At 43.0% G+C, this 17142-nt stretch overlaps 1 pseudogene; it reads left to right on the top strand.

Annotated features, from left to right (window-relative positions):
• Window positions 1-3653: 3653 nt before the first annotated feature.
• On the top strand, window positions 3654-5129 carry LOC129518104 (sugar phosphate exchanger 3-like; annotated as a pseudogene).
• The last annotated feature ends 12013 nt before the right edge of the window (window positions 5130-17142 follow it).

The following is a 17142-nucleotide window of genomic DNA, read 5'->3' as shown; positions in this document are numbered from 1 at the left end:
GCCCAATTTCTTCATCTGTAAAATGAGAATGTTAATAACAGTACCTACCCCCACTCAGTTCTTCTGAGGATTCAAACAAGACACGTGCCCTTCTCAAGGCACCGTGAACATTCAAAATCCCCAAGCATCACTGTCCACCTGAAGTTCCAGCCACCCACGCTATCTATTAGAGGTCCTTAGGCAGAAAGGGTGTTAACACTGGTACATAGGGAAAATGAGTGGGACAAGCCTGCGCATGTAGACAATAAAATAATAATAATAAAGACTGCCTACAGCTTTGAATTCCTTGTTTTGATGCTGTGGTCAAAACTGTAGCTGTGGTTGTTTCCAGAATGGAAATTCTTTCCTTATTGCCCCGAAACAATCTGAGAAATACCCTACAGGTGGGAGAGAAGAACAACTTGGCTTCTTCATTCCTTCTTGGCACCTGTTAGAGTTCGCACTACTTACTCCGAGGCAAATGGAAGGCAGAAACTTCCTGAGCAAGCCCCACTGGCTAGGGCCCTGGACTGAACTTAGCAGAATGCATTAACTTTGAAGCATGCCATTTTGCCTTCCTCTCATCAAATCCAAAATCAAGGTCATCTAAGCCAGGCTTAGATGCCTGTGATGAGATGCCCCCTCTCTGAGGCACCTGGGTGGCACAGTTGACTGAGCATCCAACTCTTGGTTTTGGCTCAGATCGGAATCTTGGAATTGTGGGATCTAGCCCTGGGTTGGACTCCATGCTCAGTGTTAAGTCTGCTTGAAATTCTCTCTCCCTGTCCCTCTGCCCCTCCTGCTCATGCTTGCTTGCTCTCTCTCTCTAAATCTTTACAAAAAAGAAAGAAAGATGTCCCGTCTCTTTTTTTACTGGCCCAAGAAGCTTTTCTTCCCTATCTTTTATTGGGACTTCTGAGAAATGACAGTGCCAATTACTGATGCTGGGAAGCATTTTGATCTGCAATTGTTTTTCATTTTCCCCTTTGGAAGCAATAGCAATTGAAGAAAACTAAAGTTGAATTATCTTCAAATAGGGGAAGAAATGCATAACCAAACCAAAAAAAATCACAAAATGCTCTTCTTTTTGCTGAGAAAAACAAATCTATTACTTCTTCTGAGATCCCAAAGGTATCATTCGGAAGATGGTGTCAAGACATTTAATAAATATTGTTTAATGGGATGATGAAGATTATTTTAATAAGAGCAAATGCCTCCCCACCACATATACAACTTAGCCTTCTCTTCTGTAACAAACCAATGTCCTTTCTTTCCAACACCTCTCACCCATAGATCACCTTTTCTAGAGAATATTGCAAAAGGGTTCAGAGCAGGGGATTCACGTCCTGGCTCCACTACTTACTAGCTGTGTGCCTATGGACAAATTATTGACTCCCTCTGTACTTCAGTTTTCTCATTTTAAAATTAGGCCAAAAATGGTAACTGTCTTTTCCAGTTGGGTTCCACTGAGTAGAATGATTTAACATATGCAAGGAACCTGGCATACAACTTCCTGTGATGGCAGTCATCTACCATAAGGATCCGGATGACAGTCTGACCATAAGAACACACCCCCTCAAGCCCCACTTGCTCCAGGAAACCTTCAGCCACAGACAGTCTTCCACCCTTAGCACTGAATAATCCTTCCTCTTTCAAAATGTCCCTAAAATGCTTGCTTACCTCCTTGCAGCCAATCAGGAACTGTTAGCTATACCTGAAGACCAATTAGAAAGTTGTCCTTGCTTCCAAAATTTTCATACTAATCAAATGCTGGCCGATCAGAAACCATTTCAGCACTTTCTCTTTTCTACTCTACAAAACTCTCTCCTTTCTAACACTTGTGTACCCCCAGTGATATGAAAGTTACTGCAACAAGTTTATGAATAAACGGCCTTTGTTAAATTTGTCTCTCAGTTGGTTTTGCCTTGCTCAAAAAATTGTAGCTATGTTAATTCATCATTCTCTACCTTCCTGCACTTGCCAACTGTTTTTTATATTGACTGCTCCACAAGGCCTTGCCTGTAGAAGGTACACAATCCCCATTAATGAAATAGGTAACAGTATGTCAACTATTATTTTGATCAACATTTATTGAGCCTCCTCTGCCACTGGCCCCTGTGCTAGATATTTTCACCCTCATTCTCTCTTCATATCACAGAATTCATCAACTAAATCTTACAAGGATTAAACCCTGTTCATTAGTTTCTAGAAGTGGTGTCAACAATAAAGAAGGGTTCCAGTATCTATGAAAATTAAGATTTGGAGGTCCTGTGCCTAACACATTTTTAAGACTTTTCTTTTATTCATGAGAGACAGAGAAAGAGAGGCAGAGATACAGGCAGAGGGAGAAGCAGGCTCTGATGCAGGAGCCTGATGGGAACTCGATCCCAGGACTCCAGGCTCATGATCTGCCGAAGGCAGATGCTCAACCACTGAGCCACACAGGTGCCCCAACACATTTTTTATTTATAGTTTTTAAACGTATAGCTCAAAATAGTATAGCTAGTAGGGTTCTTTCAGCATGCAGGACCATGGTGAATTAAATAATGTTCTTCTCTCATTTTGCCACCCTTGTGACATAATTTCCCTAACTACCTTCAGGGCTTTTTCTTTTGGCATTTTACACTGTGTGGAAATCAGGGGCGGTGAGGTAAGGTCCCCTTAAAATGAGAAGATACACACCTAAATGTTCATTTATGACGAATGGATAAAGAAAAGGTGGTATGTCCATACAACAGAATACCATTCAGCCTGAAAAAGGAGTGAAATTCTGACATACTACAACATGGATGGACCTCGAGGACATTCTGCTAAGTGAAATAAGCCAGTTAGAGTCAGACAAATACTGTATGATTCCACTTATATGAGGTATCTAAAGTGGTCAAACTTGGGGTGCCTGGGTGGCTGAGTGGTTGAGCATCTGCCTTTGGCTCAGGTTGTGATCCTGGGGTCCTGGGATGGAGTCCCATATCGAACTTCCCGTGGAGAACCTGCTTCTGTCTCTGCCTCTCTCTGTGTGTCTCTCATGAATAAATAAATGAAGTCTTAAATAAATAAGTAAATAAAGTGGTCATGGGATGCCTGGGTGGCTCAGCAGTTGAGCATCTGCCTTCGGCTCAGGGCGTGAATCCCACGCTTCCAGGATTGAGTCCCACATTGGGCTTCCTGCATGGAGCCTGCTTCTCCCTCTGCCTATGTCTCTGCCTCTGTGTGTCTCTCATAAATAAAATATTAAATAAATAAATAAATAAATAAGTGATCAAACTCATAGGAACAGGAAGTAGAATGGTAGCTGCCAGGGGCTGATGAGAAGGAGGATCGGGGAGTCATTTAACGGGGACATTAAAGTTTCAGTTTTGTAAGGCAAAAAATTCTAGAGCTCTGTTGCACAACAATGTGAATGTACTTAACACCACTGAACTGTACACTGACAAATAGTTAGGGTGGTAAGTTTTATGTTATGTAGTTTCTCCCACAATAAAAAAATAGAACCGTGGCCGCGGAGCCGCAGGTGAGGTGGCGGCGCCGCGAGGGGCTGTGGGCAGTGGAGCCAAGCTAGCCGGACGGTGGGCCGCAGCGAGGTGATTGTGGCGGGTCTCAGAAAGAAGAAATGATGTAAATAATTCACTGTCCAAACTTTAAGGTCAGAGGTGAGAAGGAAGGTCAGGAAGACTATGGCCTGGCCAAATATTTTTTAAAGAGGAACTCTGTTCTCCCGGTTCAGCCATCATCATGCTGTTGTGTTCCTGCTTACCTTCTTCAGTTATTCGTTGCTCCATGCATCAAGAAAAACTTTTAGCAATGTCAAAGTCAGTATCTCTAAGCAGTGGACCCCAAGTGCTTTTAACAAGTCAATTAGCCTGCCTGTAGAGATCTGGAGCAGCAACCATTTGTTTCTCAGCACAGAGGAAGCCACACTTTTCCTTGGGACACTGGATACTATTTTCCTCTTCTCTTATGCTGTGGGCTTTTTCATCAGTGGAATTGTTGGAGATCGGCTTAATTTATGATGGGTTCTATCTTTTGGCATGTGCTCTTCTGCACTGGTGGTGTTTCTCTTTGGCACTGTCACAGAATGGCTGCATTTCTACAACAAGGGACTCTACTGCTGCCTGTGGATTGTAAATCGCCTGCTGCAGTCTACTGATTGGCCCTGTGTGGTTGCTGTTATGGGCAACTGGTTTGGGAGAGCTGGATGAGGAGTTGTTTTTGGTCTCTGGAGTGCCTGTGCTTCAGTGGGCAATATTTTGGGAGCATGCCTAGCTTCTTCTGTTCTGCAATACGGTTATAAGTATGCCTTTCTGGTGACAGCGGCTGTGCAGTTTGCTGGTGGAATCATCATCTTCTTTGGGCTCCTGGTGTCACCAGAGGAAATCAGTCTCCCAGGCATTGAGGCAGAAGAAAATTTTGAAGAGGACTCACACAGGTCATTGATTAATGATGCTGAAAACGAAGATGAATATGAGCCTAATTATTCCATCCAAGAAGGCAGTACTATTACCCAAGTCAAGGCAATAAGCTTTTATCAGGCCTGTTGTCTTCCTGGAGTTATACCATACTCACTGGCCTATGCCTGCTTGAAGTTAGTAAATTACTCCTTCTTCTTCTGGTTACCCTTTTATCTGAGTAACAACTTTGGATGGAAGGAGGCTGAAGCTGACAAGCTGTCCATTTGGTACGATGTTGGAAAAATTATAGGTGGAACTTTGCAAGGTTTCATCTCTGATGTATTACAGAAGAGAGCACCCGTTTTAGCTCTCAGTCTACTTCTGGCCATTGGGTCCCTAGTTGGGTATAGCCATTCTCCAAACGATAAATCCTTTAATGCACTTCTGATGGCAGTTACAGGATTTTTTATCGGTGGACCTTCTAAAATGATTAGTTCTGCTATTTCTGTGGACCTGGGTCGCCAAGAGCTGATCCAAGGGAGCAGTGAGGCTTTGGCGACTGTCACAGAAATTGTTGATGGAACTGGAAGCATTGGAGCTGCGGTGGGCCAGGACTTAGTGTCTTTGATCCAGGACAATCTGGGATTATGGGTGTTCTACTTTTTCATTCTCATGACAAGTTGTACAATTTTGTTTATCTCGTCATTAATAGTGAGGGAAATCTGCTATCTTATGCAAAGACAACAAGCTCACGTTGAGTGAGTGAGTGTTGCCCGCAGAGGAAAACAATGGGAGACAAATCAGGACTATTATTTTTTTAAATTCACCCTATTTGGGGGTTGTCTTAAGAGCTCCAACAAAACCTCAGATTGTCAAGCCTCTTTCAACAGCGTCAGCCACTTGAGATATTGACCAGTGGTGAAGGCCAGGCTGTTTTCTACACTACATGAGTTACTGTGGATGATTTTCACTGTTTCATAAATGTACTGATTGGCCCATGAATCTACCAGACTCTTTATTTGGCCTGTTGAAATTTATCCTTTTAACCTGAAATACTATCTTGGACTTGCACCTTAATTCTCCAGCCTAGAAAGTTGAGTGGCCACGAGACAGTTGCACATGGTTTGCATCAATGACGGGCTTCACGAATAGGAAGGGAGCATTGGATTTTGCTTTGATAATGAGTTTGCAAAGAGCAGTCACTCATCTTTGAAGCATCAAATCCTGGTAGTGTGCTCAAGCTGGATCAAGTGTAAGCCTGCCTTGGACAAAGACTCTCTTTGTTAACTGTGGTGGGAAAATCACACTACATGGTGATTGGCTCAGTCACTCTATCTGATCTAAAGTTATTCACCTCCAGAAGCAGAAATACCTTCAAATTATTGTCACCTCATTCTCTTCTGTCTTCATTCAAAATTCAGTTCCTGGAACTACACAGTCTTCAAGAACCATAAGGTACATCATCAGTTGTCATGAACATTCCAAGGTGTAGCTCACGACTGAAGTACTCAACTCCAGATTTGCTCTTTGGGGACATTAGGATCCACTAGGACACTAATCTGCTTAGCCCTGTTTTCAGAGAGTTGATCTTTCTCACAACCGGGTTCCTTGAGTTACCTCAGCAGAAGACTAGAATTAGAGACAGAGGACAGACCTCTTGTCCTAGTAAGGCATTAAGTATATGACCTTGAATCACAGGAATGGGTTATTAGGGCCTGGGGACTAGGTATCTATCCGTTAGCAGTTTGTAGCACGTATGTCTTCAAGGCTGTGAATTCTGTACTAATTATCAATATTTTTAGGTCATTCTGTATATGTATTTTAAATTATGGACATGAACTTGGGGGGAAATGTGCAATTTGGAGGGCTGCTTGATTTGTGTTGGGTTAGGGAATATTTTTCAACTTCTTGCTTTATACTCTAAAATGTGGTGTGTTTATGAACTTGTTCATGTTATTTAATCAAGGAGATTTCCAATCAGTTAATTCCTCATTACTGACAAAAAAGGGAAAATATGAAACACAGGAAGGGAAAATAAACTGACTTTTATAGTAAAATTAAAAAATTAAAAAATTAAAAAACTAAAATAAAAAAAATAGACGGTGCAGATTCCATAGCGATGAGAGGGCCTCCGTGGAGTGGCGGGAATTCAACTGACCCAGACATTTCCCACAATGCCTTTCACTTCCAAGGAAGGCCCACTGCTCAACACATATGTCTCTCTTCCATGAGCATGATTTCTGCAGCTTTGTATTAATGATCCTACTACTGAGTTTTCCTTCAGGGCAGGAGGCTAAGGAAGCGGAAGCACATGAGACAAGCATTTTCCCACCAACTGCTTCCCATATGATATTTAGCAATGTTCAGCTTCCTCTAAGGAACAGCACACGGGAATTTGCAGCTGCTTTTCTCACCCATCTCCCCTTGTTAGCAGGCGCTCTGTCAAAATCACTCCACGTGAGCTTTTGACTAAGCTCGTGGATCAACTGAGTCACTGTATGCATATGAAACATGTTCATAATATTTAAATATTTAAAACCCCATCATATTTAAAACCCCAGAGCCTACCTTTAAATATCCTCATTACTGGGAAACTCATCAGCAAAAAAAGAGGGACTCCGAGGCAAAGTGACCAAACAGCATGAAATTGATGAGCAGAGAATGGCTGGGAGAGAAAAGGAGACTCAGCTCTGGCTCAAATCTCACCTTGTTGAGTGTGTGTGTGTGTGTGTGTCTGTGTGTGTTGCTGATGGTGGTGGTTGTTTCTGGCCAGCCTGAGATGTTTTCATTTATCACAGTATTTGTGTAAACAAGGCAGTTAATTGTCTAAATGTCATAAATATTTCCAGCCTAATTGAAGAGAACGTCAATATGGGTTTTTGACCTCTCACCATTTGCATAATAAACTCTAAACAAATCTCTTATTACCAACTTCCCTGAAAAACAAACATATCCTGCTAAAAATGGAAACCTCAGAAACAGATGGAGATGCATGAGCCCAAATCACCTTCACTGTGCCCTCAAAATGTCCCTGGATTCATTGACTTCTTTTGCCTCTCCTTCCTCCATACCTTCTCCATTCCCATATCCTCCATCTAGAGTGGTGCCAGCTTACCAGTGGATTCTCCCATAATAGACTCTCAATTATTTCTCTACACTGGATCTCTGCTTAATTGTAGTAATGACAGTAACAGTGGTCATCATGGTGGTGATACTGACCGTGATGTAATATCAGTGATAATGATATTAATAGCAACAACTGATTGAGCCCCTAATATGCACCAGGTACAGTACTAAATCCTTTATGTATGTGGCTTTGCTTTAACATGCATAAAAAGTGTTGTGAAATAGATATTGTGTCACCCCACTTTACAGGTGAGGAAAAACTTAACAAAACTTAACACAGTTTGTAAGTAGAACTGGGTCTGTTCTGATTTCAAAGGCCACTATCTTTCTGTTCCCCCATGCTGCCACTAAGAATTCTGTTCTCAGACTTGAGAAAATGTGAAAAAGAGCTCCAGGTGTTATAATCCACATTCATACAATGTATGACAACAAAGTAAAATGCGGCTTCTCTTTTTCAACCAACCAGCAGAACTTTTGTATTCAAGTGAAAGAAGACACTGAGTTGCACCCACAGGAGGACACACACTGAGCCCAAAGACAAAAACACTGCCCTAGTGTTGCAACATTTCTGGCTCTCTTTATTTGAACTGCCTCCAAAGCTCACTTTGAAGCCACATACAAAAATGTGTCTCCTTACCGGAGAGATACAGCTCATTTTTAAATCCAAAACATTCATTGTCAAGCATGATCACCCACCTTATTCACCAGTGTGGGCTCTAATGACTTTTAGCTGTTCAAATATAGCCTGTTCTCAGAGGACAAAGATTTGTCACCACTGAGGAGATTCGAAGCAATGTGCGATAGGCTCTGAATGCAATTTGACAATTGGGTTGCTTCCTCCTCCTCAACATCTAGCATCTGGTTTGCCTTTTCAAAATCTCATGGCAAACAGGCAACAAGGAATCAAGAAGTTTTCGTCTGAATTAAAAAACAGACTTTTTCCCTTTAAATATAATGGTAAGTCCCAGAAAGTTTGTCTCTGCCAGCAGACATTCACAGATTCTGGAGGGGACCTCAGTGGAAACCAATTGCTGGTTGGCCTTTGCTTTGGAGTGGCCAGAATCCAACTGACTTCCTGAGAGTTATTCACATGAACCAGGAAACAAACCACTTCTCACTGCAACTCTCCTCTAGTTGGAACTGTTGACTCCAGGAATAAATTAATTGCTGGTATAAAACTCTATTCCTACTCTGTCTGATGTATGTCTGTGAGAGGAGAGAGCAAAGCCCTTTGCTTCGCTACTTAGAGTGGCTGCTTAGAGATAAATGGGCAATGGCAAACCAGCCGCCAGTTGGTCATCCTTGCCACTACCTTTAAATTCATATTTCAGGTGTCTCTCCTGCTCCAACTGATAAAATATTCTAGCATATTTATTGCTCAGGAAGTAATCTTCGCAAACATAAGCTTGATGTACCAAACCACATTGCTAAGTAAGATGTATGTTTCATGGATCAATTACCTTCATGCAAATAGCACAGCACTTTAACACTCTCATGAAGTGTCAAGCTTTTTGCATTGGAGTGCCACACAGACACGAAGAGGAGTTGTTATTTGGGGGCTGAGGATATTATACCCACCTACCATCAACGAGAGACTTTCTGGACATGGGAGTTGCAAAGAAAGGGGTGCTTCAAGATAACCTGAGCCACAGATGGCCAACCTATGGCTAGCCCATGGGAAAATGTGAAAGAAAACCGGAAGCCATCCTGAATGGGACTGATGCCATAATCAAATGTCATATTATATCCCTTGGATTATATATTGCTTTCGAAATGCCTGAGAGCACTGTAATAAACAAGCAATGAGAGGGAAAAAGGGTTTCACGATGTTCTTTTCAAGTAAAGCCAACAGTGAACTGAGCCACTTATCAGAGGCACTAGTGAAGTCTAACACCTGCCCTCAGATCCCACTGAAAATCTCACCCTGAATAACCCAGGGAGCCATCGTTGTGGGCAATGTATCGGAGACTCACTGGGCTCTTGAAGGCTTCCACCACCCTCCCCTCCTCACTTCTCATCCCCACGCACCCAGGCTCTCCCCCCACCCTCTGACAGTCATCTGAAGGACCTCTCACAGACCTCTAGCAGACGGCCTGAGGTGCTGCTACCGGTTAGCCTGGAGTCGCTGTGACTGCCTTAGATCTGTGTTTAACTTTATAAGGTAACAAACTGAAGCAAAACCCAGCTGAGATACCCAACTGAGGATCTGGTGTGAAAAGCACATTGTACACAAAATGTACCTATAATATTCTCATTAGTGAGTGAAATTAACATTCTTGCATGAACTGGAAATGCTCAATTTCTTCCCCAGGGTTTCTCCTCTCACTAGGCTGCCTTTATCCCAGTGAAGGCACAGTCAAATAGTCTTTATTTGTGTTTGTGAGTATGCAAGCCTCTAAGAGCTCTTTACCCATTCTCTTCCTCAGTCTGGCTTTTAACATTCCTCAAGGGAGAAAAATTTGTTTGACATGTAGCCTGAGCTCTCGACAAAGTCCAAATCATGTTATATGCCAGTGAAATGTTGTAATAAGCACTGCAAGAAAGTTAGCAATGTCCGGTAAACATTACCTGTACTTGGTGCACATTCGCCTCTTCAACAGGACGCATCTGCATCAAGAAATGCTTTAGCAATACTAATGCAACATAAATTTAAATACATTCAGCTCCTCCCTCCTGTAAATGGAAACAGGAAGCCCTAGGTTAGAAGGCTGAATGGCTGGCTGCAAAAAACAAATCATTTTTTCCTATGTTGTATTATTTTCCTTCCATAGAGACTCTTGATTCTTGGTGAATTTGCTTCTAGATGGGTCCCGTGAAACCTCAGATTGATAATGAGGGACTTGCATTTTCCCCAGCTCTCTAGGGACCACCAGCCAGAGAGAGAACATTCCCAATTTGCTATCTTTTGCAGCAGGGCATGTTGCCTACCACTAGCGAATCATAGAGCATGAACACAATCTCTCTCAAAGGCTGCCTTTGCTGCTGCTGCCGCAGTTTGTGAAAACATCAAGTTTGAGAAAAAGTATTTCACATGAGCTTGTCTGGCACTACTACCTGAGGCCAGGCCCTTTTTCTCCCCCTTTCACCTCTCTTCAAAACACCACGTGTTAGTTTAGAGGTCCAAGTGACATTCCTGAACCTATCAGCGGCCCCAGGGCCAAGTGACGAGAGCTGTCGCCCCTGCGGACACCATTAGAGTACCCTTCCTTCCTTTGTACCACAGCAGACATCTAATCCACCTTTACATGAAATGCTTCAGCCCTTCAATATACTACACAGATATTGCTGAAGATTCCCTGTGTGCCCATCTTAAGAGGCAGCACAAATTTTCTACATTTTAATTGACCACCATTCAGAGCATGCATTGATGAAAGACTTTGTCAGTTCAAGGCTCTTCGGACAGCCCTGGGAGGGCTGCTGAATCCACGCTTCAACTTAATGAAGTTTTTTATGATGATGAGACAAACCAGAAATCCATTCCCAAGCCTGTAACTTATTTAGGACTATTGAGCAAATCTGTGTACATCTTCAGGAAAGTCAATAGGAAATGTATGTAGTCCTACTCTTTTGTCATCACTAAGAGATTTTTTAGCCTGTCCATGTGGCCAATCCCATCTCTCAGTGTTAATTCAGTAATGTACTCTATAAGCAATTTTCCCTTGCCTTGCACAGAAGGCATTCACTTACGTATTGATAGTGAGACTCATTAGCCAAAAGAGGCACTCGATTTGCCTTCTTTTCCTCTCCCCATCCTGGGACAGTCCCAAATGCCTCAATGGACCAGCAGAGGCAGCTGGTCGGTTTTCCTCTAGTGACAACGGCATTTGCTCTTAGAGGACGGGGGCTGAGCAGGGAGGCAGAGAGAAAAGGGTCACATGAACAAAGTCACTAATATTAAATCCCTTATAATAATGGTAATAGTGATTATTTAACCCCTAAAACTGGCCAGATGTCATAACCAACAGTAATCATCTTCCCTGTTCTTTAGGAAAATAGGTGTTCTTTTAATGTACCAATGTATCTTTCCCCCAGCCTGTAATACAGCTGAAATTGGCTTGTACGGCACACTAACGCCAGGATTCTTTGTTACTGCTGCGTCACCCAGGTTTAAGTCCTAGCTCTTTCCTTTTCTAGCTGTGTGATCCTGAGGCAAGTCGCTTCACCTCTCTGAACTATCAGTAGAATGCAGGAAAAATCACAGTACCCACTGCACAAGGCTGTTGCAACACTCCAAATCAAGATATGAGGATGCGACACTACCTACCAAGTGCTCTAAGATGCAGGCAGACTATAAAGTGATTTATAAATGTAAGGGGACATCGTCTCCAATGCAGTGATAATCTAAGGTCATGTGGTTGCTGAGAGAAACTGCAAGATCCCAAAATGCTTCTTGATCAACAAGGATACTTCTAACTGCATGGAGTGCAATTTAACAATAAGGATATTTCGCTGTGTTCTCCTCCCTTGAAGCATGCATCTTCCCTGCATGTGGGACACATCTACTAGGCAAAGCAGCTGGTTAACCAGCAACCCCACCTCCCAATCCTGCTGAGTGGTATACCAAGCCCTGTGACTCAGAGCTAGCTGTACCCCTCAGCCCATGTCTCCCCAGACATCAGCTCCCTCCGGTTCACATGCAGATTTCTGCATGTAGCTCCTGCTTCCCAGGAGGAAGACACATGTTTGCCAACATGGAGTAGTAAAAGAGAGATGGGGTTCAATATGTATGTAGCATGGCTCCTTTACTACATGCAAACCACCAACTGGCAGCTCCTTGGCTGGTGGCCATTCAAATCCTAGAGCCCATCTAGCAATAAGATTGCATTTACCCCTTGGGGCTCACAGATGTATACTGGATGGCAATTAGCTGGGGCCATGGCTAAACAATTTCATTCCAGCTACCCCCCCCAAATTATTTATGCCCAATTCCAGCATAAAAAGCTCACTAATAACCCATTGTCATTGGTTGTTCATGTACACACTGTATGAGGCCAGTATTCCACAGATACCAGCTTACATTGATACTATAGTTTCATGAAATACTTTGCCATGTGTTATTCCACATTTCTGCTCACAATAACCCAGGAGGGACTAGCCAAGATTGGTGCTACCCTCGCCACTTTCTAAATGATGAGGCTAAGATGCAGAATGTTATTGCTCCAAGTAATTCAGATGGTTAGCAAGGGGCCTTGGCCTAGAACCCAGCTTCTTGACTCTCAGTGCTCCCTCTAGATGCTGACGCATGAACATTTGTTGTCTTACGGCTGAATAAGAAAGGCAGCTATAGTCACTGTAGGTGATGAGAGAGAGACAGAGGGGCTATCAGAACAGCCGTATCAGGACCCACGTCTTCACTGGCCCATCAACACGCAGCATCTTCAGGGCATCATGCTCTTTGACCCTCTGGGGGCAATTACCGGCTGCCTCACTGCCTGAAATTCTCGTCATGTTAGCGCTCTCTCCGCAGTAAGTACTCCAGGTTAACAGGCACATTCCTTTGCATACATCAAAAAAGACTGGGGTTCAGGATCCCTGGGTGGCTCAGCAGTTTAGCACCTGCCTTCGGCTCAGGGCATGATCCCGGGTTCAGAGATCAAGTCCCACATCGGGCTCCCTGCTTCTCCCTCTGCCTGTGTCTCTGCTTCTCTCTCTCTCTCTCTCTCTCTCTCTCTTTCTCTCTCTCTCATGAATAAATAAACAAAAGCTTAAAAAAAAAAAAGACGGGTTAACCCAGCCTCTCCTACTCCCCAGAAACTCAGTTTCTACTGACTTCAATCTGAAACTCACCAGCCTGACATTTAGAATCACCATATGTAACCCCTACAACCTTACTGTGAATCGCCCAATTCCTCAACCTCTTGGCTTCCCTGATGGAAGAAGCAGGGAAGAAACCACAGCGCAAAGGGAATAGCTTGGATCATTCATTAGGAGTAATGGGAAACAAAACTCAAACCTAACCAGGGCTGCCCATAAGCAGGTCGCACTTTCCCCAGTGTCCCCTGGGCTGAATCTCTTGTGAGCCCACCTATTTCTCAGAAAGCTCTTTTTACTGTTGTTATGTGAGTGTGCCTGTGGGACTCTGAACTTTTGCATGGGAGGGGAGCTGCAGATAAAGCAGTCATGTTAGTAAGCCACAGACATTAAAGTCATTTCCTACTCCCTGGCCCTACTAATTACTGAAAATAATTATGCAACAGTAAGAGCTTTCTCCCTCGTTGCGTTTGGACGGATCATAATAGGAAGTCCTTGGGCAAATGAGAGGGCTAACAACTGCTTTGTTCAGAGTGGGAGAGAACAGTTAACTGCGAGGAGGGCATAGGAGTAGAACCCAGGAGAATTGGAGTAATTGAAGTTCACTGGGAAAGTTTCTCACCTTAGAAAGAAAGTCATCTTCTGAGTGGTTATTCCCATATTTTAAGAGCAAAGCAAGAATAATAGCTCTTATGCATCACTGTGGAACCGTGGACTTTCCCTGAACTGGAATAGGTAGCTCTTTGGTCAGATCAATGAAGGTAGTTTTCATGCCAGAGACCAATCACTTGCTCCTGTGGTAATTCCCAATAAGAGATCCCAGACATCACCAGTTGCAACCACTGAATCCAAGCTGCTGCTGTAAGGGAGGGGCTTACCAGGCTTTATGGTACCCAACTCACCACGATTTCTCATGGTAGGTCCTGTCTCTGGCACCCATAGCCCATCACCTGTTTGCTTATGATTTTTTTAAATTTTTTTTAATAAATTAATTTTTATTGGTGTTCAATTTACCAACATACAGAATAAGCTTATGATTTTTATAAGTAAAATTTATACGGAGAAATGTGCAAATCTTAAGTATAATATTCTTTTAAAAAAAGATTTTATTTATTTATTCATGAGATACAGAGAGAGGCAGAGACACAGGCAGAGGGAGAAGCAGGCTCCATGCAGGAAGCCCGACATGGGACTCGATAACTGGGTCCCCAGTATTACACCCTGGGCCAAAGGCAGCGCTAAACCACTGAGCCACCCAGGCTGCCCATAAGTATAATATTCAATGAGTTTGGACACATGCACACACCAGGATAATGCACACCCCTATCAACCACTTAGGAAGCTCCATCATGCGTGTGTGGGTGCACACACACACCCCTCCCTGGCAACCACTGGTGTGATTGTTTTCACTGAGGCCTATTCTAGTACTTCAGGTAAAAGTCAACATACAGCACTGTACCCTTTTGGATAAGACTTATTTCACTTTCATAGAAATTCATCTATGCACTTGTTCATTCCTTTTTATTGCTGAGTAGAACTCCCATATATGACGAGGCCACATTTTGTTTATCCCTTCACCAGATGATGAACAAATGTTTGGGTTGTTTCCAGATGGAGGTCATTATGAATACAGCTGGTATGGGCATTCTTTCACAAGTGTCTTTGTGGAAATATGCTTCCATGTCATTTCTCATGAGAAAATGCCTAAAAGGGGGATTGCTGGGTCAGTGGGTAGGCATATACTTGGTTAAATATGAACTGCCAGATTTTTTTCCAAAGTGTCCCATTTTACATTCCCATTGACAGTATATGAATATGCCAATTGTTCCACATCTTTGCTCACATGTGGCATTGTCAGTTGTTTTAATTTTAGCCAATCAGGTGACTGTACAGTGGTGTCCAGTGGTTTTGATTTGCATTTCTCTAATGACTAATAATGCTGAGCACCTTATTATGTGCTCACCAGCCATTTGTATTATCCTCCCTTTGGGAGATATCTGTTCGAATCATTTGCCCATTTCTAATTGGGTTATGTGTCTTATTATTGAGTCATAAGAGTTCTTTATATATTCTGGATACCAGCCCTTTGTCTTAGTGTTGTGAATATTTATTCCTAGTCTTTGACTTAACTATTCATTTTCCAAATGGTTCAATTTGGTGAAAGGAAGTCACAAATTTTGATGAAATCTGCCCTATTATTTTTGTCTTCTATGGTTTGTGTTTTCTGTGTTGTAAGAATCTAATCGATTTTTTAAAAGATTTTATTTATTTATTCATGAGAGATACAGAGAGAGAGGGGCACAGACACAGGCAGAGAGAGAAGCAGGCTCCATGCAGGGAGCCCGATGCAAGACTCAATCCCAGGTCTCCAGGATCACACCCTGGGCTGAAAGCAGCACTAAACCGCTGAGCCACCCAGGAATCCCCAGTCTTTTTTTTTCCAGTCTTTTTTCTTCTTTTGCTTTCTCTTATGTTCTGAAGTCCCTACAATAATTATACATTGCTTTTGTATTCAGATTTTTTTGAACCAATAATTTCATTTTTAAACAACCAAGAACTTTGGAGATTTAGCAATCAAGTCCAGCCCTCTGTCCTAACTCCACACTCTAGTCCTAACCTAGCCATATGTCTGATTCTGCCTTGCCAAACCCACCCCGACTCCCCAGCCATAAGTGTAAACAATGCTTCCTGACTGAGGTTGGAGTTAACTCTGTGTCCCTTTGCAGCCACCATGCCTAGTGTCCAGCTTTTTGGCTTACCTTGGTCAAACCCCTTTCTCTCCCTTTGCCACTCAGGCTCTCTGCCTCCTAGCAAACCATTCCCACCCCATCCCTGCCCCCATCTTTCACTCCCAGAGCCTATAGGCTCTGTATGACATCACTGCAACATCCACTGCGGCAGTTGCGGGGGGGGGGGTGAGTCTATGTGCAGTGTCCTTGCAGTGCACAGGATTGAGGGACAAGCCACAACAGCCCTCCGTAACTTCTTCCCTTCCGTCTTCAATTACAGACCCCAAGCTGATTACACCACTTGAATAAGGCCCGATCAATGCTAAATAGTTATATTTTATGATTCCTGCAAGGTTGTATTCCTGTTATTATTACACATCACAGCATCACATTAGCTTTCAAAAAACAAACCAGCATTGATTTGCTGACTCACTCTATGGTCTCCTATGACGCCCAGATCTTTCCATTATGTTTGCATCTCCAGGCAAGGAGAGAATTGATTTCCTCTCCAGCCCTCTAAGAGGTTCCTGTTCACTCACTCCTCCCAATCTCCACTCTGCCTCAGTACAGCAAGTGGAAAAGTGTAGAAAGCAGTAAAACCCTGAGGTCTATTTGTTAAAACTCTGAGCAACAACAAAACAAGACAAAACAATCACAAGAAGTAAACTAAAGGTTCTTGCCTACTTTCTACCAAACTCTCCAATTTTTGTTTGAGAAACTTGGGTAGCTAAAAGTAGTTTATTTTATGGGCTATAAATCAATACAGTGGGGGGTGAGGTAGTTAAGAGCTTAAGCTATGGAGTCAGAGAGATCTGGATGCAAAATCTAGCTCCAAAACCTCCGAGCTGTGTGATCTTGAACAAATCACTTTGCCTTTAAAGACCTCAGTTTTACCACCTGCAAAATGGGAGTAATTATAGTATAGTCACTACTGCTATAATGTGACGTACGTGTTCCGAAAATTCACATGCTATGTAAAATTGTGCATTAAAAGCCATAGGACAAGGCACACCTGGGTGCTTCAGTGGTTGAGCATCTGCCTTTAGCTCAGGGTATGATCCCAGGATCCTGGAATCGAGTCCTGCATCAGGCTCCACACAGGGAGTCTGCCTCTCCCTCTGCCTATGTGTCTGCCTCTCTCTGTGTGTGTCTCTCATGAATAAGTAAAT

Source organism: Nyctereutes procyonoides, unplaced genomic scaffold (assembly GCF_905146905.1).
Source record: "Nyctereutes procyonoides isolate TBG_1078 unplaced genomic scaffold, NYPRO_anot_genome, whole genome shotgun sequence".
In the NCBI taxonomy this organism is placed as follows: domain Eukaryota; kingdom Metazoa; phylum Chordata; class Mammalia; order Carnivora; family Canidae; genus Nyctereutes; species Nyctereutes procyonoides.
The sequence above is the reverse complement of the archived record's forward strand: the minus strand, read 5'-3'. Positions and strand labels throughout refer to the sequence as shown.